The sequence below is a fragment of the Chelonoidis abingdonii genome, chromosome 9 (genome assembly GCF_003597395.2).
Source record: "Chelonoidis abingdonii isolate Lonesome George chromosome 9, CheloAbing_2.0, whole genome shotgun sequence".
NCBI classification, from domain to species: Eukaryota; Metazoa; Chordata; order Testudines; family Testudinidae; genus Chelonoidis; species Chelonoidis abingdonii.
The window spans coordinates 63,643,054-63,662,559 of NC_133777.1; positions in this window are offsets into that span (position 1 = coordinate 63,643,054).

The following is a 19,506-nucleotide window of genomic DNA, read 5'->3' on the forward strand; positions in this document are numbered from 1 at the left end:
CCTACCCTCCTTCCTATGTTCCATAGCCTCCTCACCCAAACGCCCAAGAACGCGGGTGGGGGAGGCTCCAGGCACCCAGCCACTGCACTCCAGAGGATGGCCCAAGCAACAGAAGGCTGTCATTCAAACAGTTTGATTTTTAGTGTGGCTACAATAAGCAATGTGGCCTTGTCCTTTGCTCCTCCCTCACCCAGGCTACCTTCTCCGTTATCTCATTTTTTTTAATTAATAAAGAAATAATACATGGTTTCAAAACAATAGGTACTTTATTTCAAAGGGGGAAGGGTAGTTGGCTTACAGGGAATTAAAATCAACAAAGGGGGCAGGTTTGCATCAAGGAGTTACACACACAGCTGTCACATCAAAGCCTAGACAGTCATGAAACTGGTTTTCAAAGCCTCTCTGATGTGCAGCGCGCCTTGCTGTGCTCTTCTAATCACCCTAGTGTCTGGCTGCTCAAAATCAGATGCCAGGCAATTTGCCTCAACCTCCCACACCACCATAAACATCTCCCCCTTACTCTCACAGATATTATGGCGTACACAGCAAGCAGCAATAACAATGGGAACGTTGGTTGCTCTGAGGTCTGACCAACAGCGCCAGTGAGCTTTTAAATGTCCAAAGGCACATTCTACCACCATTTTACACTTGCTCAACCTATAGTTGAACTGCTCCTTACTACTGTCCAGGATTCATGAACGGATCCCCCGAGCAGGAGAGCAGAGTTGCAGCGGGAGCAGTGGATGAGGATGGTTAGCAGTCCTACTGCACCGTCTGCTGCCAGCAGCACCCAGGAGGACCAGAATGGATCCCCTGAGCTTGCCGCTGGGGAGTAGGAGAGCAGAGCTGCAGCGGAAGTGGTGGAGCCATACACCATGCCCTGGAGGTTGCTAGGAGCCGGGCAGGGAAGACGTTCCCAGAACCCCCGGCCAAGCTACATGTCCGATGAGGACAGTTAGCAGTCCTGCTGCACTGTCTGCTGTGAAGGCAAGCAGCTGCTGCTGTGTAGCAACGTCAGATGCTGCAGGTGCTTCTGCATCGAATGCTTGGAAGTCCGAGTAGGGCAAGGTACCTTGGCCAAGGCAAAAGGGCAAGAGCTCTGGACCTGTTACATGTGTCAACCATGGGGTGTTACAGCGCCGACTGGACTGGAATGTACAACTGCAAGACTTCTTCACCAGCGACAAAGGACAGGAATATGATGCACCTAAAATCTAAAAAGGCCCACACATTTCCCAGAGTCACTACCCTTGATCACAGAAAGTTAATGATTGCATTGGCTACTTGGATCACAGCAGCCCCCACAGCAGACTTGCCCACAACAGGAGCGGTGATGGTGAGCTGAGTGGGCTCCATGCTTGCCATGATATGGCATCTGCATGGGTAACCCAGGAAAAAAGGCCCAAAATGATTGTCTGCCATTGCTTCATGGAGGGAGGGTACCCAAAACCACCCACGACAATGTTTTTTCCCCATAAGGCACTGGGAGCTTAACCCAGAATTCCAATGGGTGGCAGAAACTGTGGGAACTCTGGGATAGCTACCCACAGTGCACCGCTCCGTAAGTCAATGCTAGCCACAGTAGTGAGGACACACTCCGCTGACTTAATGTGCTTAGTGTAGACATACGCAATCGACTGTATAAAATTGATTTCTAAAAATCGACTTCTATAAAATCGACCTAATTTCATAGTGTAGACATACTCTAAGTCTCTCAGTTCTCTATTTGTAAAATGGGGATAACAGCTCTTCCTCATCTCACAGTGGTGTTTTTAATAAGATGTTAAAGATTTGGAGGCATACTAGGGACCATGTAAGTACCTCTGTCTGGTAGCATAAATATTAAGATTTTTTGGAAAGTTAAAACTAATACGACTTTCTCATAAGTGTCACATATGGGACTCTGCTTTTAATAATTTGTATTTCAATATTATCCCTATGCAGTGGAAACAACCAACCAAAACAAAACAGGAAGAAAGACCAGAATGGTCTATTCCTGGGAGACGTGTAGGGGGTTCCACCTAATTAGGCATGTTTCCTCTTAGCCCACTGGCTCTTGGCAGAACTGACTAGAGCCTCTTTAGTAAATAAGGAGCATAATAGCACTTCAAAAACACCCACTCAGAAAAGTTAATACATGAAATGTCATTATATTATATTCTCCATGGGAAAAATAAAACATTTCGTTTAGTGAATCATCTGCTCCCCACTCTGTCAGCTGAGATATTTTGTCATCAAAAAGGTTAAGCTGAAAACAACCCTCTTGAGGTACAGTAGAGAACAAATGGGGTGAAGAGGGAAATCTATTTCCATATTTTTTTTCTTCTAGCTATTTTACATGGGCTGTTCCCCATGACACAGCTGCCTCTGTTATCTTTATTGCTCATTTACATTTTAATGGACGTCCTGTTGAATATCCAATTACAGCCAAATTTGTTACATTTATTAATCCTTCTAAATGAAAACTGCAGAGAGATCAGAGAAGGTTATTTTCACTGAAAACATACCTCTGTGCATGTTTACATTTTCTATGGGACATAAAGGCATTATGTTAATCCAGAGCACATCTAATTGAAAGGATTAGTAACTATGGTGCAGTGGGCTGATGTTAAAGCTATTGCAGGTGCATGGCTTAACTGGGAGGCAGGTACACATGAACAGAGTACATTGGGAAACGCAGTTGCAGGGAGAATGAGGCAGTGTGAAAGCAAAGATCTGTAATCAAAATTAAAGACACATTTAAATTTTTCCCTACTGTGCGGTAACCACCAATGTTTTACATTTCCAGCACACTCTCAGCGTGAGTTCTCACAGATCAGTCCTTCTTTAGAAATAAGAGTCTGTAAAATGGTATCATGGGGATTCCATATTATTATTAGAAATGGTCAAATCTGGGAAAAATTCCCAGGAAAATGTTCCCTTCCTTTGTAAAAAAAGTTTTGCTTCAAAATTTTCAACCTACTCCATTTATTGAGCCTTTGTCTCACTACTCTGCATCTGGGATAGTCATTTTCCACTATTTAAAGTGGGTGTAAAACCCTACCGCTCAGATGCAGGAGCATGTTACAGTCACTTGGCACAGGTATAGATGATGACACAAGGTGTGAGGTTATGAAGAATCAGGCCCATCAGGTGGAATGGGAGTTAGGAGTCTAAATACCTTTGTGAATCTCACCCACCATCTCTCAGTTACTCCAGTTTAAATTGGCTCAGTGTGCAAAGAAAATGATGCTATTTTCTAATGGCAAATCTGCAAACTCAGCTTGGGATCTGAATGGCAAAATGTGTTATTTCAAATTTATTCCCCATCCCCAGGAATTGAGTCAACCACAAATGTTGTACTAGAGGTGTATTTAAGAATTAGTTGAAGTGTGCCCCTCTAATACATGGCATGTGATGATACATTTCCAGTGATGATGCACGAATCCAGGAAAGAGCCCAGCGGACTATTTTAATTGTAAACTGAGCACATTTAGTCTGCAATTCACTGAGAAACAATACACATGGAATCCCAGAGTGCCATTTTAACAATCTCTTCTCAGAGTAGAGCAGTACTTTATGTGGTTTATGGGACTAATGAACATATGCTGCCTCCAAACACTTCCTACTTCTGCTCTGTTGCCTTCTTCATTTGAGGATTCATTAACCAGAAAAAGCTGTAAACTCTCTAATATCCTAGGAGTTTCTGACTCAGATGGAAGGTTGGCAAGCAATAAAATGGCAAAACACAAAACAAAACAAAACAAAACACACACACACATGCACACACACAAATACTGAGTGTACAGACCTGGAACCACAATTCTGAAAAACCACATGGGTGTCCTAGTGATTCCTACCCAGCTGCACTGCCAGGGGCAATCTCCTCACTTAACAAGCTATTCCAGTGGTGCCCTAAGTACAGCCCACAGGCCCAGTGTGACCCATGAAATTTTACAGGGTAATCAGTGCATGGCCTTCTCTGTACTGCAGAGATGCTGACCTACAGGCATTCTATTTCGCTTGGAGCCACATGGCTGTGTTGATTAAGAGGCGGCATTGCAAATGCGGGCTAAATGAGTTGCACATTGTATTTAAGACAAGGGCAAATGTAATCTAGTCTATTTTTAAGCAAACGTAAACTGAGGCCCCACGCTCCTGGATAGCTGTCAGTGGGGCCCTTATTTGGGCAAAGTTTCACTACCACTGCACTAAGACACTGGATTCTATTATTTTTTGTGTCCTCTTGGACCAGATCCTGAGACCAAACTCCCATTGATGTCAATGGGAGCACCATCAAACCCTCTGCATGTTCTTCCATATTACATACCTCCTTAAGCCTGGAGTGTAAATGAGATGTAAAGGTGATCTCTTGCTGCAGGGTGCCTTGAAGGACTGTTTTAAAATTCTCCATCAATTTTACAGACACTCTTAATATTTTTGTACCCAGAGTTGGCTCCAGGCACCAGCTCAGCAAGCGGGTGCTTGGGGCGGCCATGAGGAAGGGGTGACATGTCTGGGTCTTCGGTGGCAGTTCGGTGGTGGGTCCCTTGGTGCCTCTCAGAGGGAAGGACCTGCTGCCAAATTGCCGCCAAAGAAGAAAGTGGCGTGGTGGAGCAGCCGCCGATCATGATTGCAGCTTTTTTTTTTTTTCCCTTCCGCTTGGGGCGGCAAAAACCTCAGAGCCGGCCCTGTTTGTACCCACCTAGGTGCAGCCTCCTACTGCAAACATTTAATGTTCACCTAGTCATTTGTGTGCTCTCCAAGCATGACAGGGAAGAGAGGGACATCTTACCGAGAAACAGTCTGCAGTAGAGGACGAAGAGTGGGTATGGATTTAATTAGGGTCCTCATGCTATCTTCAGCCTAATCACTTCACTTGTGCAGTCAATTGTTTTGCTTTGAGAATTAATCTAAAAAAAACTGCAGTACTTTACCAATTTGTGCTGGGGGACAGGCATGCCCACCCATTTAGTAAAATAAACATTGCTCCTCTCAGGTCCTGGGAGAAGTTTTGCTACCTGAAGAGTATGCTGTAATAGCATGCTACAATTGATGATGAGGGTACTCATCGCATAGCCAAGGCCAGCTCTGCATGTGGAATGCTGTCATACTGCCTGTGGAATGATAGGGGCATCAAAAGAAGGACTGAGCTAAACGTCTGTCGGGTGCTTGTGCTCACAACACTTCCATATAGTTGTGCGACATAACAACATATCACCACCACATCAGGAAATTTGGTCATCTCCACATGTGCTGTATTCAGTCTATCTGCAGGGTCAAATGGTGAGACAAGATTCCCAATATTGAAATCCTTAGTCATTGTCGGATGTTTGGCATTGAAAGCATGCTCATAAAAGCTCAGCTGTGTTGTATGGCCAGCTAAAGAATACCCAAGGCCATATTTTATGGCCAGATACAGCAAGGCACCTGTTCTCAAGGGTGGCCAGCACAAGCGAGATAAAGACTTGAGTGAAGTCAAACTTGAAAGCATGTCAGACTGACCCAAGCAACTGGGAAGAAACAGTTCATGACAGAGCAAGGTGGAGGCAGATCTGTCATGTCATGGTTAACTGCTTTTAAGGAAGGCATATTAACACCTTATATGAAAAATGTGAACAGTGCAAAGCAAGGATATAATTGCCTGCAATGGTCATGAACAACTTTATCTTTCTTACAGTAGGGCGTTAGAAGGAGATTTGGCACAAACGGCAGTTATGGTAGGCACCTACATTTCATTGACTTTCAGAAGGCGTCAGATGCTTAACAGTCATTTTACCTTTGAAAATCTCTCCCTTATCAATCAATGCACACCAACTGGAACAGATTCTGGCCTCAGTTACTCCCCCATAAATCTGGAAGAATGCTACTGAAATCAACACACTTGTGTAGCTGAGATCAGAATCTCGCTTCTAGAATTTAACATGGAGGCAATTAGTGAGGAGAACACCTCATTTTACTTTCTTTTTATAGAACTCCTTGAGGAGATGTCTTTGCAGAAGGCTACTTCCCCCATTTCACATTCCACCCACCTATACATTCACACTTATATATTCTATTCACAGGTGATGCCTATATATAAGCAACTCTGCCTTGAACTATTTGAGAAAGCTTTTTGGAGCTGGGACCACGCCCTCTACTCTCTCTGAGAAGCACCTAGCACATTCTGGGTGCTACGATAAACAAAAGAGAAAGAACCATTACATTGCAGTTACCCAGTATCATATAGAGCAATTGGTATGATTTGTATTACCTTTGTTTTTACATGAGAGTCTAGCTTGTAAAACCTTACTCACGTGAGTAGTCCTACTGATGAATGAGGGCTATTGGCATGAGGAAAGGCTGCAGTATTTGGCCCCATAACATCATTCCTTGTAGAATATCCTGACATCTGTGAAAATGTGATGTTTTGAATTACAATTTGAATTGTTAAGGTCTCGGATATTTCTGATGCATCTCTGACCTGAGTACAATCAAACCTCGCAATAACGCGCCCCGCCATAATGCGAAATCGCATATAATGCCATCATAATTTGGCTCCCTTTTAAGGCCTAATACCAGTGATCCCCAACACCAGGAGAGAGAAGCTGCAGCCCCGTGCCTGCCGGGGACAGAGAGCACCGGCGCCTGCAGCCCTGGAGTTCTCTGTCCCTGGCAGGCACAGGGCCGCGGCTTCTTTCCAGCTTGGAGAGAAGCTGCAGCCCTGGACCTGCCACGGACAGAGAGCACTGGCGCCCGCAGCCTCGGAGTTCTCTGTCCCCGGCAGGCACGGGGCCAGGGCTCCTCTTCAAGCTGGAGAGAAGCTGAAGCCCTGCGCCTGCCGGGGACAGAGAGCACCTGTGCCCACAGCCTTGGAGTTCTCTGTCCCCGGTAGCTGCGGGGCTGCGGCTTCTCTCCCCTACTGGGGACTAGGCACCAGGGGCACTAGGCGGCGCACATCAATGCACTGCATGGGGGACCACTGACTTAAACTGACCGGTTTGAAACCCCGCTATACCACGACCCCGCATTTATCGCGATGGAATTTTTTGGACCCCAAACATCGCGTTGTAGTGGGGTTTCACTGCACCAATATAGAATACAACCACCATAAAATCATGCAGAAGAAGTGGAAAAAGAGATTCTCCACTCTTCTCTTCCCTCTTTTGAGACCCCACCCTTAGGAACCCTCAGACTAGGGGTGTCAAATACAGCCCACATGACATACTCGGAGTCTCCAGAAACTAAGCTTTCATTTTTAAGAAAGCCAGTTTCTAGCTCTCACGGTTGCAAAGAACACTTTCCAAATGTGACACAAGTGTAACCGATGCAGCGATGGCTGCCTGAGCCCAACGTCAGCTCAGACAATGACTCCGAGGAGCGAACTTCCCCATCCCATACGAATCTGGTTAGAGAGTCAACTCTAAAGCCCAATGATGAGTGTAAATATTAACTATGTGATCACTCATTATTGTAGAGGAGGGCATGGGATGGGGCAAGTGAAGCCCATTGGTTTGGGAATTGGGAGTTGCTTCAGGAAAGAACATGCAGAGAAAATAACAAAGATATGGGAAGGAAATAGAGAATGGAGGCTGGGAAAGGAAAAGAAACAAAGGGTAGGGACAGCAATGTCCGTGGATTCTCCTGCTGAGCAGTGAATGCAATAATAAGGCACTAAACAAGAAATAAATAATACTCAACCTTTAGTTACTGTGGTCGTAAGCCCCCCTGGATCTCTATGCAAATGTCTTACTGACATCAGTGAGCATTTCACTGTGTGGAGCATATAGTCCTGAATCTATAGGCTGGCCCAAAGATCCTAATTAAGTACAGAATTCAGTCCACTCTTACAAATAAGTGTGACACCCCCGCCTTAGACATAGAAAAAGCCTAGTTTTCTACCCAGGCATGAAAGGGATAAGAAAGCATCTCTGCCCGTTCCTCAGAACATCCTACCTTCTCTTACATTCTTAAACAAAAAAACACCGGCAGGCTGATATTTCCCCAACAGCAATCAGCCCATTGCAGCATTCTATATTATGATCTCTGTAGTTTTCAGTAAACTGAATGTGGTATCATCACTGCTAATCAGGGCTGGCTCTAGCCATTTTGCCGCCCCAAGCACGGCGGCACGCCGTGGGGAGCACTCTGCTGCTCGCTGGTCCCGCGGCTCCAGTGAACCTCCCGCAGGCGTGCCTGTGGATGCTCCACCGGAGTCGTGGGACCAGCGGACCATCCGCAGGCACACCTGCAGGAGGTCCACCGGAGCCACCTGCCGCCCTCTTGGCACGCTGGAGCCTGGAGCCGGCCCTGCTGCTAATAATACATACACTTTTTATTTTTATTTTTTTCTTAAAAATACAACCTCATGATCAAAGCACTTTAGCATCTTTTATGCTGTATTTTTAGGCTATAAGGATACTTATTATAGCAAAAAATGGTTTAGCAAACAGTTCTAGTTCAAATATTGTTTCGTGTAATCCCCTGTTTTCCTGTGCATTTACCTTCTACTGCAGAGGAAGTGAGAGCTAGTCAGATCAAATATCATTGCCACATCTTAGATATAAGGATCCCTAAGGAGATAACATGGATGGAAATTTCCTATTGTGGATTTCTGAAAATACCCACTAAGAGTGAAAATCCACAGTGTAATCCATGTTACTTTGTAACTGGAGACAATACCAACATTTAAGGGAGAACAGGCAGGGTAATCATTTCAGAGTCAGAAACAACAATCTCTGAAACATGCAAAAACTTGTGTGACACATTCAGAAAGAGGAGGTCATACATAGTCTTCAAAAGGTTTATTACTAAAATAAATTTGTCAGCAGTAAAATACCGTCTGATGAATTTAAAAGAATATTGCATATACCTAACCTATAAATAAAGCCTCTTAAGACAACTGAATGATATTTGCTTTACCTGTCAAACACCTTTTAACATTGATTCATATTGCATATTCAACTCACCCTATCAGCAATATTAAACAACTTTTCCATTTTGGCTGACTCTTCCTGAAAGCTTCTTTAGCTGAAGTAATTGGTCTAAGAGTAATTCCATCTCCAGGCAAGTGCCCAGAAGTTTGTAATATCCATTGATCAGCCCAAGAGGTAAAAGCTGAGATGAGAGACGTGGTGCTGCATACACAGTAGGCATTTTTAGTAAATGCTAGAAGGCAGTTCTTCAATTCATTTGTTAGATGGGATGTGGTTGAGCTGCAGAAATTCTGGTCAGGCTGAATTTAGTGGGGAAGTGTATATAGTAAAAACAGTGCAGGAAGTGATAAGTTAATTTTTTGCCATCTCTTTGTTTGGCTGTCACACTCAACTGGACAACACAGGCAAAGCCTCATGTTTCTTCAAACAACAAAATACATTGTATGACTGAGGATAAATGAAATAACTGTTCCCTGCAATCAGGTTGTGTCCATTTGGCCTTTTGTGCTGCTGCATAGCTGTCCTAACACTGGCTTATTTAGCCACGGGATTTAATCAAATGAGCTTTTTGGGGGATGCAGAGCTGTTGTAGTGACTCCTGAGGCATCCCTCCTATCGCTGGTGCAGATTAGCAAAGCAGCCTTTACATTTCTCGAACTTGTGCCTGAAGATTTGAATGGTACATATCGACTCCAGGATCAGCATAGGGTGCAAGGTCACTTTAAGTCACTTTTAACACACCTATTTTGACTTATGTGGAGTGTTCCTAGGATCTGGACCAATAAATGTGACTTATTTAAAACCCTACAGACTATCTGATGTATACTGATGCACTTGATTTTTCCAAATAGTATATTTATGTGAATGCAGAGTTATATTTTATATAAATGTTCAACCAGATGGAGCCCCATCAATGAATCAGCCTATTCCCACTCTGGTCAACACCGCTCTCTGACTGCCACAACCTTGGCTGTGAAAAAGTTTCTGCCTTAGGATCCCTGCACTTGAGTCTGCGCCAGTTGAAGCCAGGATAACTTTGGGCTGAATCTAGCTTCAGGGCTCTGTGTGAGCAAGAACTAAGCATGTAAGAGGTGCCACATCTGCTTATGCTGTTATTGCACTTCCCAGGCTACGTTCACTGTTTTGTGAAATGCTTTATATTAGAATACATTCAGCCAGAAAGGCAAAAGGCAATATATGAGACTGCATTCACAGTGTGCTAGGAGTAAAGCATGCTGTGCATTAGACAGATTTTTGTTGTAATGATGATAACAGTACTTAATAAATTGTGAATCCATTCCTCACCATATCAAAAAAGTGTACAAAAACCCAGCTGAAGGCCAGTCTTACTCCTACTGAAGTCAACAGCAAAACTGCCACAATGTGTCATGTTACAAAGGTGAAGAATCACAGACAGAGTAACTATCTCTGCTTCACTAAGAGTCTGCATAGAACCTTCCCAAGCCCCTTCCACAAGACTTCTGCTACAGATGTAAAGAAATAGTATACATATCCTTATAGCACGTGATGGGAATACATGTTTTCTGTGAATTGCTTTAGCCCAGTGTTTCCCAAACTTGGGATGCCGCTTGTGTAGGGAAAGCACCTGGCAGGCTGGGCCAGTTTGTTTACCTGCCGCATCCGCAGGTTCGGCTGATCACAGCTCCCACTAGCCACGGTTCGCCGCTCTAGGCCAATGGGGGCTGCGGGAAGCGGCAGCCAGCACATCCCTTAACCCTCACTGCTTCCCGCAGCTCCCATTGGCCTGGAGCAGCGAACCGCGACCAGTGGAAGCTGCGATCAGCCGAACCTGCGGATGCGGCACGTAAACAAACCGGCTTGGTCCGCCAGAGTCTTTCCCTACACAAGCAGCATCCCGAGTTTGGGAAACACTGCTCTAGTCCATAATCAGAAATATAGATGGAATATTCATTATCTGAATCAGCATGAGGTACACACTGGTCTGTGACATAACACCACACTGCATCATAAACGCTTTTGTGAAGCTTTACAATACACCTTCACTGTACACAAGGAAATCAGACTTTAAACCAGAGGATTTTTTTAAACTGAGTATCCAGACTTAAGGGAATAAGTTAGACCCTGGGCTGATATAAGATTAAGTGATGCAAATGCTAAAAACACATCTATTTTCTTCTGAAATTCTTTACTAAGTGCCAGAATACAGTGAGTCTAGTTTGTAGGTTTCTACATTGCTCTTTAAAGCAGGCTTTCAAACTGGAGCCTGGCCCCAGAGTTGGAACCTGGACAGTGTCTGGCTGTGGCCTGAGACTCTTTTTTATTTACAGTCTTGAAAATGAAAAATGTAAATTGCTGTCTGCAGTTTTCTGAACAATTCCCTTCGTGCTTATTGCAGCTCCAGCTAAGAATTCCATCATGCAACCAGCAGAATTTCAGGGACTGAGCAGGGATTCCCTTGCAGTGACTCCTCTTAGCCATCAGGGATGCTGTGGTGCCAGCATGGAGAGCTGGTAGACTATCTCCTTCTCTGATTTCAGTGCCCCCAGAGCTACCCAATCAATCTAGGGTTGCCAACTGTCTAATCGGACAACATGAACACCTTGCCCAGCCCATTCCCGCAAGGCCCCTCCCCTTCCCCCAAGGCCCTGCCCTGTCCCGCTCATTTTCCAAAGCCCCGCCTTGCTCACTCCGGCCCCGCTCCCTCTGTCGCTCACTCTCCCCCACCCTCACTCACCTTCACTGGGCTGGTGCAGGGGGTTGGGGTGTGGGATGGGGTGGGGGCTCTGGGCTGAGGGGTGGATCTGAGGGGTTTGGAGTGTGGGAAGGGGCTCTGGGCTGAGCCTGGGGCAAGGGGTTGAGGTGCGGGAGGGAGTTAGGAGTGCGGGAAGGAGCTCAGGGCTGGGGGTTGGGGTGGAGGGGGTTCGAGTTGTGGGCTCTAGGAGGGACTTTGGGTGTGGGAGGGGGTCCCGACCTGGGTTAGGAGGTTCGGAGTGTGGGCTCTGGGAGGGGGCTGCGGCAATGGATTGGGGTGTGGGAGGGGGTTCAGGTTCTGGGCTCTATGAGGGACTTTGGGTGTGGGAGGGGGTTCCGACCTGGGTTAGGAGGTTCAGGGTGTGGGCTCTGGGAGGAGGTTGGGGCAATGGATTGGAGTGTGGGAGGGGGTTCGGGTTGTGGGCTCTACGAGGGACTTTGGGTGTGGGAGGGGGTTCCGACCTGGGTTAGCAGGTTCGGGGTGTGGGCTCTGGGAGGGGGCTGGGGCAATGGATTGGGGTGTGGGAGGGGGTTCAGGTTCTGGGCTCTATGAGGGACTTTGGGTGTGGGAGGGGGTTCCGACCTGGGTTAGGAGGTTCAGGGTGTGGGCTCTGGGAGGAGGTTGGGGCAATGGATTGGAGTGTGGGAGGGGGTTCGGGTTGTGGGCTCTACGAGGGACTTTGGGTGTGGGAGGGGGTTCCGACCTGGGTTAGCAGGTTCGGGGTGTGGGATCTGGGATGGAGTTTGGGTCCGGAAGGGGGGTGGGGCAATGGATTGCAGTGTGGGAGGGGGTTCAGGGTGCAGGCTCCTGCTGGCAGCACTTACCTCAAGCGGCTCCTGGAAGCGGCAGCATATCCAGCAATGGCTTCTAGGCTCATGGGCAGCCAAGCAGCTCTGCATGCTGCCCCTGCCTGCAAGCACAGCCCCTGCAGCTCCCCGGGCCGGACAGTGCACAGAGACGCCCTCCCCGGCCACACCTCCTCCTAGGAGCCAGTGCTGGACATGCCGTCCGCTTCCAGGACTGGCACAGATCCAGGGTAAGTAGGGAGCCTGCCTTAGCCCTGCTGTGCCTTCGGACTTTTAGTGGCCTAAAATCTCCCAGATTGGCTTCAGTGGCCTCCGGGAGATCGAGCCTAATTCCAGGAGACTCCTGGCCAAACCAGGACCCTTAGCAACCCTAAGCCAATCTTAGAGCTGTCAAAGGAGGGGTATTAGGAGGTGGGAGGGTGCAAAGAGGGCGGTAGCAGCTGGCTAGCTCAAAGTCTTACCACCAGAGAGGTGCGAGGGACAGAATGTAGGAAACGGAGGCATAAGTGGGGACAAACTTGAGAGGATGAGCATAAAATTTGTAGGTAAAAGGCTGGTTGGTGATTTCTCCCCTTGATCTCCAGTTACAGCTTAAGCCCTTGTACACATGCTCCCAGGGCTTAAATTCTAAGAGATTATTTCCTGGAGCCCCCCTCTCCCATTTGGGGATCCAGGCTTCAGCTGTAGGGTGGTGGGTCTCGTGTCTTTAGCATCATGTGCGTAGAGGGCACTGGGGCTTGGGGCTTCAGCACCTTGGGAGATGCCCACAGGTTTGAAAATATTTACTGGAGCTCCACCCTGGAAGGCTCCATCTGAATTTAAGCCCTGCATATTCCATGTAGCGCCCTCTCTCCACCCCGTTACCTTCTTTAACGCCAATTGGAAGGAAAATTCTAACCACAGGGTAATCCCCACTTACTTGCCAGATAGTTGGAGACTTCCAAGAAATAACAGAAACACATACAATACATTCAACACAATAATTACATTAAACAGGAGACAAGTATAATGTAACAGGGTAAAACACTATTGTTAGGTTCACCGGTGCCCACGCTGCTAATACCTGTGACTTTCCCCAGTCAAGTGACTTGAGGTAGTAAATGTAAGATTAGTGTCCCGTTGGTACGCTTACTTTGTTGGCCTATGACCACAAAAGTCTTCCCTGCAGTGGTTTAGCAGTGTGGCTGACGGGGTTCAGTACAGCCCAAACGACTCACAAGTGGGAGGAGATGGTAAATCCCTCCACAGGTTTAATATGCAGCAGGTTATAAAATCCCCAAACCCTTACTCCCTGGCTTGAGAACACAGTCCCCAAAACAAATTCCCTGACTAACTAAAAGATGGTGCACTCACAAACTCCATGAATGATCCTCAGGTTCAGAGATGACTCTGGACTCCTCGGTCACTGCAGAGGGGCTGATCTCTGCTGTCAGGGATCCTCTTCAGGCAGAAATCAGGCTGCTTTGGTCCCAGGATTTCCCCTCACCACAAAGGGGTGCAGGGCTCAGGTGCAGATTACACAATTTAACCAAAATTCAAATTGTAGTCTCCTAGCCCAGCATCCAGACACACACACAGCAGGCAGCAGCCCTGAACTAGCAGGCAGAGCAGAGCTGACCATATGGTGACTGGTCTCACCTAGGGATAGGGTGACCAGATGTCCTGATAAAATCGGGACCGTCCTGATATTTAGGTGGGGTTTTTTTGTTTTTTGGTTTTTTTTGCTCTGCCAGCAGCACTCAGCTTTTTTTTTTTCTCTGCCGGCGACCCCCCACCTCCAATGTGTCCCGATATTTTCTTCCTCTCATCTGGTCACCCTACCTAGGGAGCTGGAGGGCTAACTCAGCCTGGCTGGGGAAGTTTCCCAGCAAAACTCTACAAACTCGGAATCATCAGTAGAGAAGGAAAAGCCCAGCTGAGGGATCTTGCTTTCAGGTCCCTAGAGGCCAGTTCTCAGGGGGAACTCTGCATGCAGGCCTGAGACTTACTAGCTCCCCACACAGACAGTCCTGCCCTTCCCCTGGCTAGCTCCAGACTGACTCAAAAATGACTTCTTCCCTTCCCTGAACTCCCTGGGAGGGACATTTCACTCCCTATTGGTTGCTGGGCAGACTCTGAGTTTGCTTTGACTCCCCCTCCCTATCAGGGACAGTATGCCTCATCCCTGAGCTGCCAGCAGACAGAGTCCCAGGAATCTTGGTAATCTCCTTGGGGGGTACACTCCCTCTCCTCAGCCTGTTTCCCTTGACCCCTTGTTCCTCTGGGAAGATTTACAGGACCCTCTCTGGTTTTAGTTAGGGACAAAATTTCCCCAACCAGATAAGCTCTGTGCATAGAAATCAACTCTTCCATTTCACAGAGAGCGTATCACAAAGTCTATGATAATTGCATATGTTTTAACATTTGAATATTTCACTAATAATTTGACATAAAGAATCATAAAATGAGAGCTGGAAGGGACTTTGAGAAGTCAGCAAGTCCAGCCCCTTGCACTGAGGCTGGATGAAGTAAACCTATACAGTTTCTGACAAGTGTTTGTCCAATCTGTTCTTAAAAACCTCTAATGATGGGAATTCCACAACGACCCTTGGAACCCTATTCTAGAGCATAACTAACCCTATAGTTAGAAAGTTTTTCCTAATATCTAACCTCAACCTCCCTTGCTACAGATTAATTCCATTACTTCTTGCCCTATCTTCAGTGGACATGGACGAAAAATTAATCACTGTCCTCTTTAGAACAGTCCTTAACATATCGGATGACTGTAATTGATAAATACACTTGGAGTACAGTCTTTCAATCAGTTGTGCACCAACCTTATAGTAAATTCATCTAGATCAGGGGTTCTCAACCTTTTTCTTTCTGAGCTCTCCCCCCACCCCCAATATGCTATAAAAACTCCAAAGCCCACCTATGCCACAACAACATTTTTCTGCATATAAAAGACAGGTTCACCATTAGGGGTAGCAATCAGGGCAATTGCCCAGGACCCCATCCTACAGGGGGCCACGTGAAGCTAAGTTGCTCAGGCTTCGGCTTCAGCCATGGGTGGCGGGGCTTGGAACCCCAGGCTTCAGCGGGGCTTTGGCTTTCTGCCCTGGGCCACAGTGAGTCTGTTGCTAGCCCTGCTTGGTGGACCTCCTAAAATCTGTTCAGGATCCCCCAGTGGGCCCCAGACTCCTGGCTGAGAACCACTGATCTAGACTGCATTTCCCTAGTTTGCTTCTGAGAATGTCATGTGGGACTGTGTTAAAAGCCTTACTATAATCAAGAGATATCACATCTACTGCTTCCTCCCCTATCCATTAAACAGTAATCCTATCAAGGAAGGAAATTAGGTTAGTTTGGCATGATTTGTTCTTGACAAATTCATGCTGGCTATTCCTTACAATTCTATTACCTTGTAGGTGCTTCCAAACTGGTTGTTCAATATTTTGTTCCACTATTTTTCCAAGTATCAAAGTTAGGCTGACTGGTCTATACTTTCCAGGGTCCTCTTTGTTCCTCTTTTTAAAGATAGGTACTAGGGCTGTCAAATGATTAAAAAAATTAATCGTGATTAATATCATGATTAAAAAAATAATCACAATTTATCACATGATTAATCATGATGTTAATAATTGAATACCATTTATTTAAATATTTTTGGATGTTTTCTACATTTTCAAATATATTGATTTCAATTACAATACAGAATACAAAGTGTACAGTGATCTCTATATTTATTTTTATTACAAAATTTGCACTATAAAAACAAAAGAAATTATATTTTTCAATTCATGTAATTCAAGTACTGTAGTGCAATCTCTTGGTCATGAAAGTTGAATTGACAAATGTAGAATTAGGTACAAAAAATAACTGCACTCAAAAATAAAACAATGTAAAACTTTAGAGCCTACAAGTCCACTCAGTCCTACTTCTTGTTCAGCCAATTGCTCAAACAAGTTTGTTTACATTTACGAGAGATAATGCTGCCTGCTTCTTGTTTATAGTGTCACTTGAAAGTGAGAAAGGCGTTCACATTACATTGTTCTAGCTGGTGTCACAAGATATTTATGTGCCAGATGCGCTAAAGTTTCATATATCCCTTCATGCTTCAATCATCATTCCAGAGGACATGCATCAATGCTAATGAAGGGTTCTGCTTGACAACTAACCAAAGCAGTGTGGACCAACACATGTTCATTTTCATCATCTGAGTCAGATGCCACCAGCTAAAGGTTGATTTTTTAGTTTCCATATCAGAGTGTTGCTCTTTTAAGACTTCTAAAACCATGCTCCACACCTCAACCCTCTCAGATTTTGGAATGGCACTTCAGATTCTTAAACCTTGGGTTGAGTGCTGTAGCTATTTTAGACTTCTCAGATTGGTACCTTCTTTGCATATTGTCAAATCTGCAGTGAAAGCATTCTTGAAACAAACATGTGCTGGATCATCATCTGAGACTGCTATAACATGAATATATGGCAGAATGCGGGTAAAACAGAATCAGAGGCATACAATTCTCTCCCAAGGAGTTCAGTCACAAATTTAATTAAAGCATTACTTTTTTAATGAGCATCATCAACATGGAAGCATGTTCTCTGGAATGGTGACCGAAGCATGAAGGGGCATACGAATGTTTAGCATATCTGGCACATAAATACCTTGCAATGCCAGCTACAAAAGTGCTATGTGAACGCCTGTTCTCATTTTCAGGTGACGTTGTAAATAAGTGGGCAGCATTATCTCCCGTAAATGTAAACAAACTTGTTTGTCTGAGCAATTGGTTGAACAAGAAGTAGGACTGAGTGGACTTGTAGGCGCTAAAGTTTTACATTGTTTTATTTTTGAGTGCAGTTATTTTTTGTACCTAATTCGACATTTGTCAATTCAACTTTCATGACAAAGAGATTGCACTACAGTACTTGTATGAGGTGAATTGAAAAATACTATTTCTTTTATCACTTTCACCATGCAAATATTTGGAATAAAAAATAATAATATAAAGTGAAATCGTACACTACTATGTTTGCCCTTCTCCAGTCTTCTGAGACCTCATCCATCCCCCATGTGTTCCAATGATAATTAATAATGCTTCCAAGATTGCTTTAGCTCAGTGGTTTTCAACCTGGGGTCCACACACAGACTGTGTCTATGGAGTCTGTGAAAGGCTGTCATTACCAAAGAACAACAGTTTTCAACCAGTGGTTCAGAGACTCTGAAATTTTTTAAGGGCCGCAAATGAAAAAGGATTGAAAACCATTGCTTTAGCGAGTTCCTTAAGTACCCTAAAATGAATTTATTTGGGCCCTGCCAACTTGAATACAGCTAACATATCTAAATATTTGATAACCTATTCTTCCCCTTTTGGATAATAATCTCTCATTTGGCCTCTAGCCCATGGGAGGGTCAGGCCTAAGGTCATTTCCTTAAAAAAAAAAGTAGAGCTTGATGGAAAAAAGTCTGAGAACCACTGCAAAGACGTCTCTCTTTTGAACGTGGGCCACAATGCAAATGAGTTCACCCTTCAATCTGGTTTGATAATCTCATCACTGCTATGGCCAAGATCCAAATTCCTAATTTTTTATCACTGGTTATTCATATTATGGCCATACAGAAATGCTGCCTGTATCACTGTCAGCATAATTAAAAGACAGAATTGCTTTTAGTTTGACTGTTAGACTATAGGAAAAATTATAAATAAAATAATCTTGGGAAAATAGATTAATAGACTTTAAAGTCAGAAGGTACCAGAATGATCATCTAGTCTGACCTCCTGCACATTACAGGCCACAGAACCTTGTTAAAAATCCTCGTTAGAGGATTTGGGTCTTGGGATTTTGGCTGTAGTCAATTCTGTATGTGTTTTTAGCCAATAACATTAGGGGATTACAGGCACAGCCATAAAGTTAACAACAATCTACACACAGCAAAATCAAGTTGTACTTAAAGTTACATCTTACAAATATTTAATGAAATTATAAAATTGTATTATGTGTGCTATCAAAATACAACAGTTACCTTTCTAAATAGGAAAAATTGCATTAATCACTTTTTTATTTATCACTACATAGCTATTATACACCTTTGTCCAATCATTATTAACTTTAATGGGAAAATTATGAAGACAGATTTGCATATTGAAATTAAGTGTAATGAGAATTAATCATACATTCATTGTGGAAAGCAATAACCTGATGTTGAATGTCAAATCATGGAATCTCACAATTCAGAAACTGACTTGCTTCTTGAATATCAACATGCACTTATAATATGATGCAGGCCGCACTGAGAGAGTGTAAGAAATTGCGAAGAAAACTGTTCAGTTTTCCTTCTGAAAGCGTGCCCTGCCAATGCACTCTGATTTGTTTATGGAAATGTAAGTTGTCTGCATATGTATTGGCAATAAATAGCTTTATTTGTTTAAGGTTTGCATATGACTATACTGCAGATAATGCCATATGTAGACAAACTCTCACTGAAATATTCACTATCCCTGATTAACTTTGACTATGTCTACACTGCAGAGCCTTAGTGTAGATGCAGCATATGCTGATACAGAAGTGTTTCTACTGGGGTCGAAACACCATCTCCCAAAACCACATTAGCGATACTGACAGTATCACTCTTCTATCGGCACAGCTGCATCTACACTGGGTTTTTTGTTGGCATAGCTATGTCGCTACTGTACCTGACTGACATACCTATGCTAGCATAAATGTAGCCCAAGCCTTCATGTATGCACTTATTCTGGAATAAGGGCTTGTCTACACTATCAAGTTTTGTTGACATAACATATGTCAACACCCAAAAGACGACAAAACAAAAATCGCCAAAGGGTGTTCACACTTGTGCCTCTGTTGACAGATCACATCCACATTGGGGACACCATCATTGACAGGGTGAGCAATGAACCATTGGTATGGATCCCACAGTGCAGTGTTGTGGGAAGGAAGAGCTGATCGCTGCACATCTTGGGATTCTCTCTGAATTCTCCCACAACCCCCTCAGCTGCCGAGAGCAACATCATGAGCAGCTCTGTGAGCTCTCAGTGCTCAGAAATGGCAAAGCAGCACAGCAGTCTACCTA